Source organism: Ursus arctos, unplaced genomic scaffold (assembly GCF_023065955.2).
Source record: "Ursus arctos isolate Adak ecotype North America unplaced genomic scaffold, UrsArc2.0 scaffold_17, whole genome shotgun sequence".
Lineage (NCBI taxonomy): Eukaryota > Metazoa > Chordata > Mammalia > Carnivora > Ursidae > Ursus > Ursus arctos.
In genome coordinates this window covers 17,545,699-17,563,173 of record NW_026622841.1, presented here as the reverse complement: position 1 = coordinate 17,563,173, position 17,475 = coordinate 17,545,699, and positions in this window count along the sequence as shown.

The window sequence follows — 17,475 nt, the reverse complement described above, 5'->3', positions numbered from 1 at the left end:
CCAATATACTTGGACCTTCTTCACCATAAAGCAGAAGACACTGAAATGCAGGAGACTCTGTGTAGCCCCTGGTCTCTTAATTCATTGCCATCTACATCAGAGTTGAAAATCCATGCATGTCTGGGTCTTATTTCCCTTGAGAATCTGCTCCACATTAGGTCCCTTTCAAAAACTTCCAATTTTTAATTAAAATTTTATTTCTTAACAATTAAATATATAGGGACGACATGCAGCGTGATTATGAGCAGACCAGAATACATTATGCATGGCAATGGTAATAAGAATGACAGGGACAAGGGTATCATAAATAAGCATGCATTGATTGCTCACCTTTTTGTGTCACCCCTAGTAGCAATTAAGGACCTGGGAGGCTTGGGGGACTGTATAAAGTGGAGGTCCCTATTACCCAGGAATTGATGCTCCCTGAGCTGCTCTCGGCCTGGCCCCAGTGACTGACTTTAGTCAAGGTACTTGAGGCTACCCATCTTCTCCTGCTGGGATAAACCATCTTCCCTAGAGGCTCCCAACCATTGGCCAATTTTGAGGGAAGCTACAGAGAGTAAAACAACCTTCAGGGACTTGCTTTTAAGACAAAAGAGCTGACTCTTTACGCAACCCAGCCAAGGGAAAGAGAAAATTCTGGAAATATGGTGCCACCTGTCCTGACACCCAAGCCTGGGAGCATCAAATCAGGGCTGCAGACAAGATCAGGCCTCATGTTCATAATCACTTGGTACTTACAGGGTGTCTGCCTAGACGAAACATTCTGCTGTGAAGGAAGGAAGCATATCACCCAGATAAAATCCAGAAGAACTGTCTGATGCTTCCTAGTCCAACGGCATCCTGCTTTATCTTCCCTCACAGTTAGAAACAAAGACTTATCTTTTTAGTAAGTCTCCCCGGAATACAAATTTTTAAGCATTATACTAGTGAACATTTGCACAGTACTTGCCATGTGCCAGGCACTGTGCTAAGCACTTCACACTTAAGTTGCACAACTAGTTGAGGCAAGTTCTCTATTATTATTCCCATCGTATAGATGACGAGTCTGGGAATCTGAGGTCAGCATGTCTGGGTCTGCAAGACTGCACTCAGAGCAGAGCTTCTGAAATCCAGCACGATCCTCCGTTAGTAGAGATGGAATTCTGGCCACAAGACTGGACATTCCATGCTTGGAAGCATTTTGAAAACCATCAAGTGTTAAAACAAAGTGGACTGAATGGTGAAATTGAGTGGTCCCAGAAATTAATTTGTGTCCTCCAATGATTCCCTGGTTCTTTCCATTTCCTCTACATCACTCTCCCTGGCCCTGTGATTCATCCTTCTGAGGACTAAAGTGTCCCCAACTTCCAAAGTGTCTTCCAGCAGAAACACCCCCATTTTCGGCACCAGAAGATTCAGGATGCAGGTGTCAAAACAGAGCACGTCAGACTTACACCCCAGCCTCCACAGTTCTGTGAGTATCACACTGACACCAAGCTGGCCTGAAAGGAAGTCTCAAAGATTATCTTAGTAGACTCCCAAATGATTAAGAATGTGTTCTCCTGTTACCGCTAGGCTTTATAAGAAGTGGTCTGACCACCAAAGGGCCTTTCAATGCATCACCAGGCCCTGAAGGAGGTAATGTAACATTTTATAACCTGGGAGAATAACCAGGGCTGTGAGGAGAATTGGTGGAGCTGACATTTTGAAAGAAGTAAAGTCATCCCTCTTTCTTCTGCAGCAGTGCACACGGGCAAGGACACACACAAACGTGGCCATCGACCTCAGGTGACAGTGCTATTTAGGTCCACTTGCTGAGAATTTACCATGTTCCAGGATCTATCTGAAATCCTTTACCTATGCTGGATCATTTGATCCTCATAACCCCATGACGTAAATTCTACTATTAGCCCATCTTAAAGACAGAGTAACTGTGGCGCTGAGAGGTTAAGTAACTCACCTACAGATAGAGGATTCAGCCTCAGGCAGGCTAACTGCAGAGCCTTGGATGAAACTAGGTGCTTAATAAAAGAATATCGATTTGATTAACCAAGAGACTATTGTGCTATGGTTAGTCACTCTCGCACTCTAAGTAAATGTGAAATCCACACAAGACAAACATTGGACCAGCTCTCTGATAAGGCTGGAATGTCCCCAGTTGCAAAACCATGAGGCCAACATCTTCTGGGAGAAATGAAGCAAAATGAGAGGAAGCAGTGGCTGGAAGCTGGAGGGGAGAACACAGTTGAGATGAGGTCTGTTCAAAGTCTTCACAAGTGCCCCGGAGACCTGGCTGTCATCACACTCCTGAGGCAGAGGCAAGTTCCCAGACTACCCTTGGTCTGGGGAAAGTCATGTGTCCTCTGCAAATGTCCTCCGAGGGCTGAGCATAGCTCTCCTTCCACCCTCCTGGTCATATCTGAAACCGGGACAACCGGAAACTGGAGAAAGCCCTAATCCCTCCTCACATTTTCCCCCATAGCCACAGGATTGAAATGTGGAAAAGACATCCCATAAAGGGTTTTGCTTTCCTAAAGTTCTTCATGGTTGCTAGGCAAATCAAATGATAACAGCATCTGGCACATAACCATTGGGGACGGGAAACCCACGCCTCACAAACCTCTCATGAGATGTCCCCAGGCTGCCCAACGCCTTCCTGAAATGCCTCTTCTTCCTACAGCACGTTGTGCGCCAGCCCCAACACTTCGGGCTCTGTGAAGTTAATCAAGGCTGCTCTGCCGATGCTCAGTGTCAACCATATTCTTCTTGTCTACAGATGTGACACCAGAGGGAAGGGCTGCTTGGGGCTGCTGCCCAGACTCAGGCCCCTTTTGTTGGGTGTCCAAATGCTCCCTTCCCATCCCGGCACTTTGTGGAAGGCTCCGTGGCCTCCCTCAGTGATGGCGGCTTGCTTGTGCTGCCATTTCCCCTTCTTACTTTCCTCGATTTGAACTGTGATTAACCAAACTAAGCTTTTGGGAAATTAAGCAATTTTACAAATTGTCAATTTGCACAAATGGCCAAAACCAAAAGCAGCACATACTTTACAGATTGGCATACTCTACCCAAAGGGTTAATTCTATGGGGGTTCTCTAAGAAAATGTTACATCCAATGGTTGACAGAGCAAAAATTACAGGGAATATACATTCTGAGTAAAATACCCAATTCAAAGATTTTTCAGTAGAAAGTTCTAGGTCTCTGAACCCCAGACAATACACACCTTGGTTGCTATTTTCTGAGGAGCCCATTTTCCCTACTGTGCCAATTCTCTGACTTCCTGTTCCCAAGAATACAGTTAATAATGGAGGATAAAGATACAAAGGCTCACAGGTAACCTCTACATGATTCTAACTCAACTTGGGGAAAAGCAAAGAATTGAGTCAGCCAGCCTCCTGATTTGCCCCCGCACCACAGAATTACCAATTTGGCTGATACTATTTACTAAATTAAATTGTCGTCACGCTGAATTGACCAGCTCCGGCATTGAGCGGGGCATGAAGAGTGTATTAGGAGTCGTTCTTGCTGGCAACTGGGTTAGGTTCACATATAAATGTTCAACCTTAGAATGAAACAGTCCTGTCTGTAAAGTGTTTAACTCAACCACTCAAAACCATGTCCCTCTGCGCCTGCTTTGCGTTTGTGAGCCTTTCAACAGCTCAACTGTTCCACTGACCTATTTACTTCCAGTTTTTGGCCCCTCTTGCCTCGAGGGAAGGAGGAAGGTATTTCAGCAACCATAGTCTCATAATCCTAAATCCTCTTTTAGGAAGTGGTAATCATCAGAATGCAATTTCATTCATGCTCCTCTATCACAGAAATGGGAATCAGCTCACTGGGGAGTGAGTAGCCAGCTACCAAGGAAAGAAACGGTAAGCTTCTTCTTTCCTAGGCGTTCAGATTTTTGGCCGACCTCTCTGGGATCCTCCAGGTTCTAAATGAGCCGCACAAGGGCTCCCAGAGGTTTCCTGGAATGCAGAAGCAGGTGGAGAACCGTAATTAAGGCTCAACTCAAGGCGCAGACCCAAAGACAGTTTAAGTTCAAAGTGCTTCCCGCCCTGGCAGTTGCTCAGGTGGCAGTAATTGAGGACAGGGAGAAAAGTGACAGGTGCAGTGGACACCAGCCTAACACGAATGAGCTCAGACTTTGGGGATCTGCAGGGCAGGTGAGCGTTGCTCATCCTCTTTTCAGCAAATCACAAGGAGCTGCTGTGTTCTTGCAACATAAACTGGTGACAACCCTGCATGTGGGGCTTCAGAGCAGAAAACTGGGTGTTGGCCTAGACTCCTGTCCTCTGGCCCATTGGGAATCCTATAATACTCTTCGGGCTGGTTTGGATCAACACCCCCCCCCCCCGAGCCCAACATCCTTAGACATCAAAGGACACTGCCATGCCTCGGCACTTAGACAAAGTTTAAGAGAGTAACACCAAGGCCATCCCTTTTATAAGCCTCCTGGCCTGGGAATTTGCTTCTTGGGAATTATGCTCCTCATTTAATCTGAGCCATGGAGAGGCCATGAAACTAACCTCAGCTTATCAAGGCAAAGTACACTCCCCAAAGCTGATCCCAGACCAAGAGCATCTGGGAAAAGAACTATACTGCTCTCATGGTCCCCACTCATCTCTAACTGACAAAAGACCCTGAAAAGGAAGAACCAAGAGTTCAGAAAGGAATGACCCCCACCTTCCTAACTTCTTTCTGTGTCTCCCCCTCCACTGCCTTTACATCTCTTTCCAACAAAGGAAAGGGCGCTACTGGCCTATTAGGAGTCCCTGCCTGATTGGTTCAGGGAAGTTAATTTCATTGAAATAAACTTGGCCTCTAAAATCCAAATTGTTGGGGCGCCTGGGTGGTATAGTCATTAAGCGTCTGCCTTCGGCTCAGGAAGTGATCCCAGCGTTCTGGGATCGAGCCCCGCATCGGGCTCCTCAGCTGGGAGCCTGCTTCTTCTTCTCCCACTCCCCCTGCATGTGTTTTCTCTCTCACTGGCTATCTCTCTCTCTGTGTCAAATAAATAAAATCTTTAAAAAAAATCAAATCAAATCAAATCCAAATTGTTAGCAGACTTTGTGAGATTTAATCCTTAGAAGCCAGCGACTGCTCCAGCCCACGGAATCTTCATTGACGTGCTACATGCAAACTGTCAGATAGTTAGTTCCCTTCAAGGGTGGGCATTTGAATCAAGTCGGATCATTATCTGTACCCTTCCTTACTCTTCTAGCTTTAAAGCTCCCTGAGGGGAAGAGGAATCTGGAGTTTTCATGGCTGGTAGCTGGGCTTGTGGACATTAGCAAGTAGCCTCCTAAGAATTTGAATGGAAAGACCCTGTAAAAAAAAAGAAGGGCCAGACGGGATGATCTATAAAGCACTTGCCAGTTTAGCATTCCCTAATTCCACGACTTTTTTTTTTTTTTTTTTAAGGAACAGGCATTTAAAGTCTCCCAACAATTTAGGACTTGGGCATTCAGATGCTTCTTCTTAGGAACTGGATTTAGGACCAAAAACTAGGTTTCCAAAGGTGGCTGATGAGCAGAAGAATCAAGGTGAACTGACAGACAGCAACATCTTTTAGAGTAATTGGAAACAATTATCATGTAACTTCTGATTCATCAGGGACCTAGCCCACCAGCACTAAGACTTTTAAAAAGAATGTTAGACTGTTTTGCTGTTTAACATGAAATGGGAGAGAGAAATTGGTGTCATGGTCTACATTCTTCCACTACCAATTAGCAGGTACCCTTCGCTCAAAATATCCAAGGCTTTTGTTGTGCAGCCAAAATTGATCAAAGGTTACTGCAATCTAAAAACAAAAGAAAGAAAGGGAGAGAGAATTCTCCAGTTGCCTGGTTGCTAAGCAACCATAGTCTGTTCTGGTAACTGGGTCTGGGGGTCTTTGCTTTCATTTGCTGCTGACTTTCACTCCATATATAATATATACCAGCATGTTTATTCTCCTGTAAATGCCCAGCAAATAAAAAGCGATAAAGCCCTTTCACTGAAATTATTCATGTGCTAAAAGCTTTTATCCACATCACTGGTGTGATTGACAATATCATACCAGCAAGCTTCCCGAATTAGTTCTTGTTCTGCTATTGTACTCCTGGGCTTTCTTTCTTTAATAAAAGAAAAAGAGCTACAGTTTTATTTAAGCTTTCTATAGTCTGGCATTACAGCTTCTCAGTACCAATGATTAAGATGTCATGTCTATTCCAGGCACGTTTTTTCCTCCTAGTTGCTGTCAACTTTCTAGAGAAACTACCTTTCACATGATTTTTCCCCCTTAAAAACTTTGGGTTGCCTTTAAAGCTAATCTGCAGGAGAGAATTTGAATGAGTTATGAGTCCATTCTGAGGGCCTTTATGGAAACCCAAATGGCGTATGACACCCTTCAGACTGTTTCTCGAAGTATATGCCAAGGACCCCTTACATCAAAATCAAAATTCAGGCTCTAGGCCTGGGGTCTGCATCTTATCCAATACCATGTGCCTCTCCCTACCAGGTAACTTTGATACACCCTGAAGTTTGAACACAAATGCCTGAAAGGACTTGAATGTTTTCATTTGTACGAACACATCCATTCCGGGCAAACCTGTATTTTGAATTCAGAGATGAGTAGTCTCTATTTGGGCAAAGGCTTCAGGGTCCCTTAGAAACAACCAATTCCTGTGGTTAATGGCTGTGGGCACTGGCAAGCACACTGCTCCCTCCCTCACCAGGAAAGCAGCCCAAGAGACACAGGCCTTAATGTCAAAGATGACCACACATGCGGGGCTGACCATGGTCCATAGGCACAGGGGCGTAGCTTACTGGTCAATGCCATCTCGTCTTTTCCTTTACCTAAAGATTTTACCTTGGCACTGAAGATCAGTACCCAAAGATGTATGTAGCAGGTGCAAATTTCGTAAGTCACAAACTCAAGGGTTTATCCATTAACAGGGTTTCATTTATTTATCAATATCTCATTTCTACCTGATGACCAGAAACTCAATGTTATTAATTTCAGGAAAACGTCAAATTCAGTGATGACACAACCATTTCAGGTTTGTTTAAATCTCAGTCACATTCGGGATTTTCTGCCCTCCTTGTGCCTTCCTGCATCTGATCCTAAGCTCCGGGGAGAGGAAAGAACAGAGCTTGTGCAATGTCACTATGGCCCAACGTGGATGGGAACAACTTCTTCTCCACCCTGATCTAGCTCCATCCTCTCCTTCTATGGAGGTGGGCCCTGGGTGGTCTGCTTATCTTCCCAGGCTCCTGCAGTTCCTTTATGTCTTCCTCACTTGCTGGCCAGCCAGCTTTTGGCCCATTATGAAAACCTTGAGATTGCTCTGGCCTTCTACCGCCTGCACACACCTCATCCACCATCTGTTCTGCTCCACTGCTGCCCCTCCATGACAGTTTCGAGGACTTGACTATGAGTCTTACTAAGTCCCTGGGCCTTGTCCTGGAAGCAAGTCACGCAAGCCCTCTCCACCTTCAGGTTTCCAAATTTAAAAGGGGATTCCAAGAAGGAAGGGTTATTTCCCTCCCCTGACCCTGACACTCTGTCTTCATTCTTATTAATTTCTTCTTCCCTCCAACCTAGAAGTTTCCACCTCCTTTGTCTGAGTGAAGATGGGGAAGATACATGGTCCATATCAAAATGTCTAAGTTTAAATCTAAGGGAGAATGGGGCTGGGGGATGAGTGAGGAATAAGTAAAGGAGCTGCAGGAACAGCAACCAACAAAAGGTAATTCCATCAGAGCCCAGGTCAGTGCTATGCACGTAGCTGGTACCCACTAAATATTAGTTAAATGAAACAGGAAAGGCTCAGCAGAAAAGTGTTTCAATGCTGTCTGTCCTTCAGTTTGCCTTCACCTTGTCCATTTGCTGGTGTTGAGCCAGGCCCCTGTGTGACACACACATAATTATAATTCAGCTCTGAGCATCTATGGGTAAATAAGTGTGAACACCATCATCAGACTCCCCGCTTCTAGACCCACTGTCTCATAACCTGGTGGCAGAGGTATGGGAACAAACGAGGAGTGGGGTTTCTCCTGTTGTCCCAGAATCCCAGTTAAGATCTAAGGCTGGAGGCAACATTCTTAGCTCAGAAAACCTACAGGCATTAGGGTCCTTCTTCAAAGACTGACTGAAAGGTGTCATTTTAAAACCAGCCCTATTACCCCCAATCACTCTAGGAAGGACATTGCATTATAAGAAGAGGTCATTGGCATTTGGGCAAGGCTATCTTTCCTAAGCTAGTCATTGGAGAAAGAAAATGGAGTGATACCCCTGCCTGATCCAAGGGAGGCAGTTGACATGAAACGTCTTTATAGAAATTGGGGTGTCTGTGGGGGAAGAGAATGTCTCTACATAATTCAGGACTGAAAAACAATTTCTGCAAAACCTCGTGTAAATAAGGTCCCCTTGTCTCCCCAGACAATCCGTGTGGTCTTCCTTCTCCTCTACTTCCCAGACAGTCCATGAACCTGAGTACATGTAAACATGATTTGCCTCCCTCAAGTCTCCATGAGGCCAAAATGGAAATGATATTCTTCACAGCCAACATTTACACTTCACAGTTATTAAAGGCTTCCACATACAGTTGCTCATTTAATTCTCACTGGAAATGTAACTAACTTATTCTAGATTAGACAGCCAATTGGACGTAGAACCTACTAGAACCCAGTTGTCCTAACTCCTGGATCAGTGAGTGCTCCTTCCACTAGAACACGGAACTGGGACTCTGCTCATGCAACCAGCACGGAACTGCAGCCAGTGCACAGGCCTGTATACAGCTGGATGGTGCTGAACCATCACTTTCCCATCGCTACTCCTCCTTCAACAAAATCTGGAGAATTTTCATGGAAAATGATATTTCCATAGACAGGGTCAGTGTCCTATGTCATCACAACAACTTACATTTAAGGGGTGTCTACTCTATTCTAGGCTCTGGGCTAAGCCCATCACATCCATTACTTCTAATCTTTTTCAACACTGGGAAGTAGGTATCTTGATCTGTCCTTCATAAATGAAGAAACTGAGGCTCAGAGAGGTTAAGCAATACACCTAAGTGCTCCCAGCCAGGAAGTGGTAGGACCTCTCCTGGGGCCAGGATTGCTCTACCTCAGAGTCAACATCCCTCCCCCAACACTGGGTGTGCTGTGATTATAGGTGGATATTCTTGTCAGGTGGTCTGAAACTTCTCCCTGGAGGCCATTCCTCTGGGTTGCATGATCACCTGCGGGAGGCCAACGCTCTAATAAAAACCAGTTTACCTAAAGGTAACATAACACAGACAACTAGGGATGAGGGAGGCCCTGAGGAGATGGGATGTTAGACAGATGCATTGTGATGGAGGACAGAAGGCTGAGAGAAGGTATGGAGATTCCACACAATGGGACAAGGATCCCAGGGTTAATAAGAGGGTATCTGGAATCAGAACACAGTTGGGGATAGCCTGAGAAGGAACAGATGCAAGAAATTTCCACCCATTCAGGTTTGCCCTCAATCCCAGCCTTCTATCCCAGCATCAATCTTTGGACAAATTCAATGGCTGCAACATTGCTTCTTCTACTTCTAACAGGCTCTAAGAGCCACTAGCTCAAGAGTAAAAACAATCCTCTTCCTGAGTGGGTCATCTTAACCAGCATCCCTGCAGAAATGGATGCTTTGCAAGCACTGAGTGGTTTAAATAGTCATTGCATTCATACATAGCCCTTTTCCATCATCATCTTTTATATGGCATTAATTATTTTTCCTTTTCTTTCATTGAAAAAGCTTTCAACCAGAGAGAATCCTAATTAATTTGAGGCAAGAATAATTTTTCTTACATCTTGCTGCTTCCAGTGTGTGATTAAAAGGAGCAATTTCAAAGTGGGCATCTTCAAACCTCTCATGTAATATTGAGTGGCTCTGCTAAATAGCTTTTAGATGTGCTGTTCGTGTGTTATTTTGATGAGAGCTGGTGATGGTGTTAATTTCTGACAGAATACTACAGATTGCCTGGTTCTCTTTATAACTAAGAAATATCTTTGCACAAAAGAAAGGGCTCCAGCATCTCATTTAGTCGGATTTCACTATTTTTGCCATGTTCTTGCTCACGGCCTCTTCTCTTCTGTGTACTTCCTTCACAGATTGCCTTGGGATGTACTGTTTCACTTATACACATTTTATCTTTCCAAATGAACTGTAGTCCTAAGAGTGGGGACAAGCTTTTCCCTACCATCACCAGGTGCATTATCTCGATGAAAGTACCAACTCAATTCCGCTAGCTTGAAGAGAAAAGAGAGATCATTTAATTTTATAAAGAATCATGCATGTTTCATGGACTTCATGGTGGATGGCACCAGAAATGGAAAGGCATTCTGACCCCAAGCGTGTATGCAGGATCTGGCTATGATTCAAATCTGGGTATCATTGGTGGTTAGAGGGTTATGAAAACCAAGGGTGTGAATGAAATTGCCTAAGAAGGCGCATAATGTGAGACAGGAATGAGAAGTGGAGACAGTCCTCAATCAATACCAGTTAGTGGCTAGATAGGGGAGAATGAGCCCCCAAAGGGACAAGGAGAATGGCTGAGACAAAGAGAAAGAATACAACATACAACAATCTATTGCATTGGGGAAAGTATGACCCAATGCAGGTCAACTCTTCAATGCTGCTGAAGACTTAAAAGAAGGAAAGATGTCTGTTAGACTCAGCTACACAGAGACCTTGGTCAGAAACATTCCTGAGGAGCTATGGGGATGGAAGCCAGGAGTGGGTAAGGTATGAGGGCCAGGTGAAGAACTGGAGAAAGAAAATGTAAGTAAGGCTCTCAAGAAATTTGTCTGCAATGGGGAGGAAAGAACAATGGTGATCGATGATGGAGTACACAGAATCTGGGGAGGTTTGTCTCCCATTTTTGGAATGATTCCATCACAGAAATGGAAAATTTTAAGTATATGGTTATAGACAGCAACCTCTTTATTCTTTTTAAAGACTTCATTTATTTGAGAGGGAAAAAGGAGTGACCAGGGTGCAGAGGGAGAGAGAATCTGAAGCAGACTCCACACTGAGTGCAAAGCCTGACACAGGGCTCCATTCCAGAACCATTAGATCCTGACTGGAGTTGAAACTAAGAATTGGATGCTTAACCAACTGAGCCACTCAGGCATCCTAGACAGCATCCTCTTTAAATATGTTTGCTCCTCTCCCACCCCAACCCGCACATATATACACAAGCTATATAGCACACCAGTGTTTGGTCTTTCTAGCAGGAAAATTCTCCAGATAAAAAAGTAAAATCCAAAGCTATTCCTTTGACATCAACATACAACCCAGCTATCATGGTTGGCCAGCCAATTGCAGAATATGTTTGAAACCCCTCTCTTAGGAAGCAAATGGAGTGACAGTCCCAATCTCGTGATGTAAGGATTCCCAGTGTTTACATGGTCTTTACCCTAAAAAGTCTCAGAGGGCTAAGTTCCACCAGGATCCCAAACCATATGCTTTTGGTCTCTTACAAAAGGAGGACTTCTGTGTATTTTTAAACAGTAGTTTGCACCACCTATTTTAGATCAGACAAACAGGCCTGGGGGAACTGCGACTTGGCATCAACTATGGCAGAAGTGGGCCCAGACCCCATATCCCCCCAAGATACGCCAAGTCTTCCCACCAAATGTATGGACTGCTTCAATCTCCTCCTCACTTGGCAGCCTTGCCTTCATCCTTGACTCATAGAACAGAGAGTTTAAGCTTGAAAAGCCTGATGGGTTACTTTTCCACACCACTGCCACACCCATAACAGACATCCAGAAAGGACAAGTGACTTAGCCAAGGGCAATCAGCTAGATCTAAATCCAAGTCCTCCCGTCCTCAGGCCAGCAAGCTTGTGTCTGCTCCGTGTGTCCACATGTGCAACAGACAGGCCTGGGTGCTTCCTAGCAGTTTGGCAGAAGGAGTTAAGACCTCCTTTTCTTAAAAACCTGACCATCTCCCTTCAGTCCCCTCCCCCAACCAGGGACTTGACATTGCCCAATTTATTCCCTCTGGGAAGAGCCTTCTGTTTCCTGAGCTATAAATATTAAATCTTGCAAGGTTTCCTCTCAGAGTTGAGGTACAGCTAATGAAGTCTAATATCTGTGCTGAGTGTGACCTGAAAGAAAAGAGTTTTAACTTTCAGGCCTATCAAAGGGAGGAGCATCTTCTTTCCCCAAACTTAATGAGCCAACAAGGCCTTCCAAGATAGAAATCTTCACAAGTGGAAACTGTTGAGGCAAGAGTGGTTATTTCTGATCACCATGGAAACCCCCTAAATCACCACATCTCTTGCTGCCATGGTGAGGAGGGCCGCCTTACAGTCTTACCCCATTTTCTCCAAAGATGAGATGGTCCTTGAGTCTGCCAGCTTGTATCAGCCACCCAGCACACAGAGTCTATGCTCTTCACATTGGCCCCAACTTGGTCCCTTCATCACCTTCCATACTATCCCCAAGACCCATTTTTCACCAGTCTGGAAGTTTTAAGTGGCTTAATTTCTCCTCTAAACCCAACTTCTCAATGGCCTACCAGCCCTCTCACTCCAGTGACCTCTATCTTAAGGTCATGAATCTCATTTTTGGTGGTTAAACAAAGTAATGTTGCTTGTGACCTTTAGACCAATTGCCTCCTGTGCTCTGCTGCCCTTTCTCCCTTAAATCTTTGCAACCTGATTTTCACCATCACAGTAAATGAATCTGAAGTGTTCTGTCTAATCACCCTGCTCTCATTTTCTCTACAGCATTTGACACATGTAACGACTGCCCCCCGCAACACACACTTCCTTGAGATTCTCTCTTCCTGGTTTCTATGGCTTTCTCTACAATCTTTCTACCTCTGTCTTCTGCAGTCTGATGAGTTTCAGAACTTTCCTTAACCTCAACATATCTAAAGCCAACTCAGTGGTCTTCCTTTTAAACCTACTTCCCTGTGTCTTGAATGCCATTACCATCTCCCAGCCTGGCAGGCTAGGTACCAAGGAGTCATCTTTGACTCCTCTCTATTCTCAGCCCACACATTCAATTAGTCCCCAAATCCTATTGATTATTCCTTCAAAATGTCTCCTAGACTTACATCATCTTCTTCATTACCACTCTGTTCTCTCCTTTCTAACCTACCTTGCTCATCATTGATCGATTAGTCCATCTTGCCCACCACTGATGGAGCATTAAAACACTCACCATGCCTTACCATGACTCCCACTTTCCATATGAAAGTTCTTGCTCTAAAATCCCTAAACATGGGGCGCCTGGGTGGTGCAGTCGTTAAGGGTCCAACTCTTGGTTTTGGCTCAGGTCCTGATCTCAGGGTTGTGAGATCAAGTCCCTCATCTGGCTCTGCACTTAGCATGAAGTCTGCTTAGGACACTTTCTCCCTCTGCCCCTCCCCACCCCTGGCGATCTCTCTTTCTATCCCTTTCTCAAAAATAAATTTTAAAGAAATCTTTTTAATAAATAAATAAATAAATAAATAAATAAATAAATAAAACTCCTACACACGACTGCCCTATCCTGCTTAATCACCTTGTGTTCCCATTACTCCATAGCATGAATTCTTTGCTGCAGTCAGACTCAACTTGTTATATTTCTACCTTCATGCAAATGAACAAGATTTGCTTGCTTCCACTGCCATGGGGTTGATGTGCTCCTTTTCACCCTGGAAACACCTTCCACTCCACTCCACATCATCCCATCTTATTCATCTTGCAGGGTCTTAATCAAGCCCTCCTTCGTGTACCTGGTGACACCTGGTCACCTGGAATTCTCATTCTTGGTCTCATTGCTGATATTCTTATATTACTACATAGTACTAATTGTTTTATGGTGGGTGTAACTATTTAACTCAACATATGTTAAAGATTTATTCTGACCAAGTCACTAAAATAGAAGATTGTTTTTAATGGTCTGTACCACTTGGCAGCCACCCCCTCCATTGTCTCTTTTTTTTTTTCTCATAAACAATAGAAATTTATTTCTCACAGTACTGGAGTTGGGAAGTCCAAGATAAGGGTGCTGGCACATTTGGTGTCTAGTGAGGACCTGCATCCTGGTTCACAGACAGCTGTCTTCTCACTGTGTCCTTACATGGCAGAAGGGACAAGAGAGCCCTCTGGGGCCTCCCTTGTAAAGATACTAATCTCATTCACGAGGGTTCCACCTTTAAGACCTAATCACCTCCCAAATACCCCACCTCCAATATCATCACATCAGGGATTAGGTTTCAACATATGAATTTTACACCCTCCATTCTTTAACATGGATTTGATGTCTTCTCAACTTTAGATAACATCAATGGAGCCTGTCGACGTACAGCTTTCCATTCCACCTAGCTAGAAGTTTTGAAACCTCCCTTGTCTATTACAGACCAAAAAGGAAAAATTGTTATTATGTAGAGTTCATTCACTGACCACAATGTGAAATACTTAGATATCAACGACAAAAAACAGAACTACAAAAAAATACCTATACTGGTTAAAATACGATAAAATGGAGACCAGGCTTGAAAATCCTCCAAGCAGCCAAACCATATAAGCCATGTAAACAGAACTAAATCCAGCTTGCTTCATTAACATAAGCATAATTTAACTTGCATTATTCCTTATAAAATTAGATCATCATAATAAATATTTAAGTCATCTTCCCAAAAAATGGCGTAAGAAAATCACTTTTAAGCAATCCCCTGCCATCTGGAAACCCCCCTTCTAATAACCAACCATTGTAAAGGTTAAACAACTTCCTCATTTCCACTTTATAAGCCACCCTCTCACATCATGCCCCTGAGTTTCGTATCAGTTTTGAATTTGAAAGGTCCCAGTTTGTGAATTGTTCTTACACCTACAATAAATTCTTACTACATACTATTTTATTGATCTGGTGGCTTAAATGTGCTACTTCTGGATTTTCTACAGTTTCTGGCATCAGACGTGACACCCAAAAAAAGAGTCCCAGTGACTCCACGGCTGGTGAGGTGCCAGCATCCTCAGCCCATTGCGCTCATTGCATTCTCTGTGATGATGGAGGTCTAGGGTACATCTCTCAAATCTGAGCTCTGCTCCCTTTGCACTGGGGACTCTCTGACTTTTTGCGCATACCTGCATTTTGTTTGTTGAAGCTTCTTGTAATTTACCCTATTCTGTTCAAAGGGGGGACAGGCATGTGATTTCCTGGGTTTTGGAACAGCTGTTGGAAAACAGGACTCCTCATAGTTAAGAAGTCTTAGGGAATTTAATGGCAAAGGTGGGTTCCATCTGGTCTAAAAGTCTCCACCTCCCTCCAACACTCCTGCTTCCTATGTGTATACCCACTATGGACCAGGATCGCGTGCCTTTTTGGAAAATGGGTGAACTTTTGGATAATTTGGAATTATAATGACCACTTCAGGGAACTGTGACTTATTAGATATGATAGTCCACTTTAAGGGGCACCGTTGAGCTTAAGAGGATCCCAAACCTCTGGAAGACACTGGAATGCATTCTTTGATTGGTGTGCAGAAGTTTCTAAAAGACAAATGACTCCAGAAATACCTTCTCTAAAAGAATCCTTAGAACATGCAAATAATAAATCTTTAGTATAAAACCTTCGGCCATCTGAGCAGGTAATCTCAATTTAGTCCATCTATCAGAAACACAATTTGGATCAAGCTATTCTTTTGAGTTTTGTATTACTGTATCTGAGAAATGGCAAAAAAAATTTAAATGAAAATTATTAGAGCTGTATGTCTCTGTTTATACATTTACATATATCCATGTATGCATGTGTTTAGACGTAAACGATAGTTTTTAAGGAGTTCTATATAACTGGCTTTAAAAAATAAGCACTTATATAAATTAAGTATTCCTAAAATTCTCAGAAATATAGAAACTAACTCAAATGTTTTTCAAGTTTACATGATCTCAAATAATATTTGATAAATAAAAGATAGTTCAAGGTCGTTGGTTTAATAAAAACAGACATGTCTTCAAGATTTTCAACATTAAATGTAATATAAGCATACAACTTTTTCTACCTGGGTTTCTTAGTCAAATGAGCTCATACTATCTCTATGTTACAAGATTTGTCAACAAGAAAAAAAACTTAACATGATGGTTAGCTGTTTAATATCTAATCCAGACATAATTGTTAAAAACAAGTAATTTCAATAGATGTAAGTAAGATAAAAGTTTGCAGTAAGTTAAACTAAATAATGGATATTTGTTGAATATCTGGATAATTTCCAAATAAAATAATGTACTGAAATATTAATTGCTAAACAGAAGTTATCTATTTCTGGCTTCTTTTTTGTTAAGTATTTTCCTGATAAAAGTCTCACTATCTCACACAAATTTTTTTTGTAATAAAAAGGCTACTTGAGTAGTTCCATTTTAAGTTTCCTACAAATCATTTTGTGAAAGTACTTACCCCTGAGATGCTCAAGGAAATTACATAATAACCTCTGGAATAAAACAATCTCCATTTCAAAGCTTCCATCTTGATAGTATACAAGAAGTACGGCACGCACTTAAATAGTATGAGATCACCGAAAATGCCAAAGACACCACCAGCAATATGTTGAGGTTTTCCTGGGGAAAACTTCTTTAAAGATTTTCTCTGGGGCGCCTGGGTGGCTCAGTCGTTAAGCATCTGACTTTGGCTCAGGGTGTGGTCCTGGTGTTCTGGGATCGAGCCCCACATCAGGCTCCTCCGCTGGGAGCCTGCTTCTCCTCTCCCACTCCCCCTGCTTGTACTCCCTCTCTCGCTTGCTGTCTCTACCTCTGTCAAATAAATAAATAAAATCTTTAAAAAAATATAAAAATAAATAAAAATAAATATTTCCTCTTTATACTAAAGAAATATATTATGCTGAAAGTCAATATTTGCATATAATATATCCCCCCCCCGAAAAAAGGCCTAAATGAAACCAGACGAGAAGAACCATCGTAGGGAGTTACATTCTTATATTGGTTGGTACTTTTTATAGTATCAGAACCAACAGATTAGGAATATGACAAGAATATATTCTCCTTTATGCAGGGCACCAACCCCGTCACACTGCCTTCATGCTCAAACATCCACTTTCCATACCAGGCTATCTAAATAACTATTTTCTGACCCAGCAAACCCACCAACCTAGACCCAGTCACTTCCATTTGGTATGAGGGCTGTTATTTACCAACACCTCACCCCATTTGCGTAGAAATATAAGTTTAGGGGCGCCTGGGTAGCGCAGTCATTAGGCGTCTGCTTTCGGCTCAGGACGTGATCCTGGAGTTCTGGGATCGAGCCCCACATCAGGCTCCTCCGCTGGGAGCCTGCTTCTTCCTCTCCCACTCCCCCTGCTTGTGTACCCTCTCTCGCTGGCTATCTCTCTGTCAAATAAATAAATAAAATCTTTAAAAAAAAAAATAGAGGTTTAGAGTGGAAAATGTTTTTTAAACATAATTAGAGAGTCTCTTAGTATCAACAGTTCTCTCTCTCTTTCTCTCTCTATACACACATATGCACACATATGT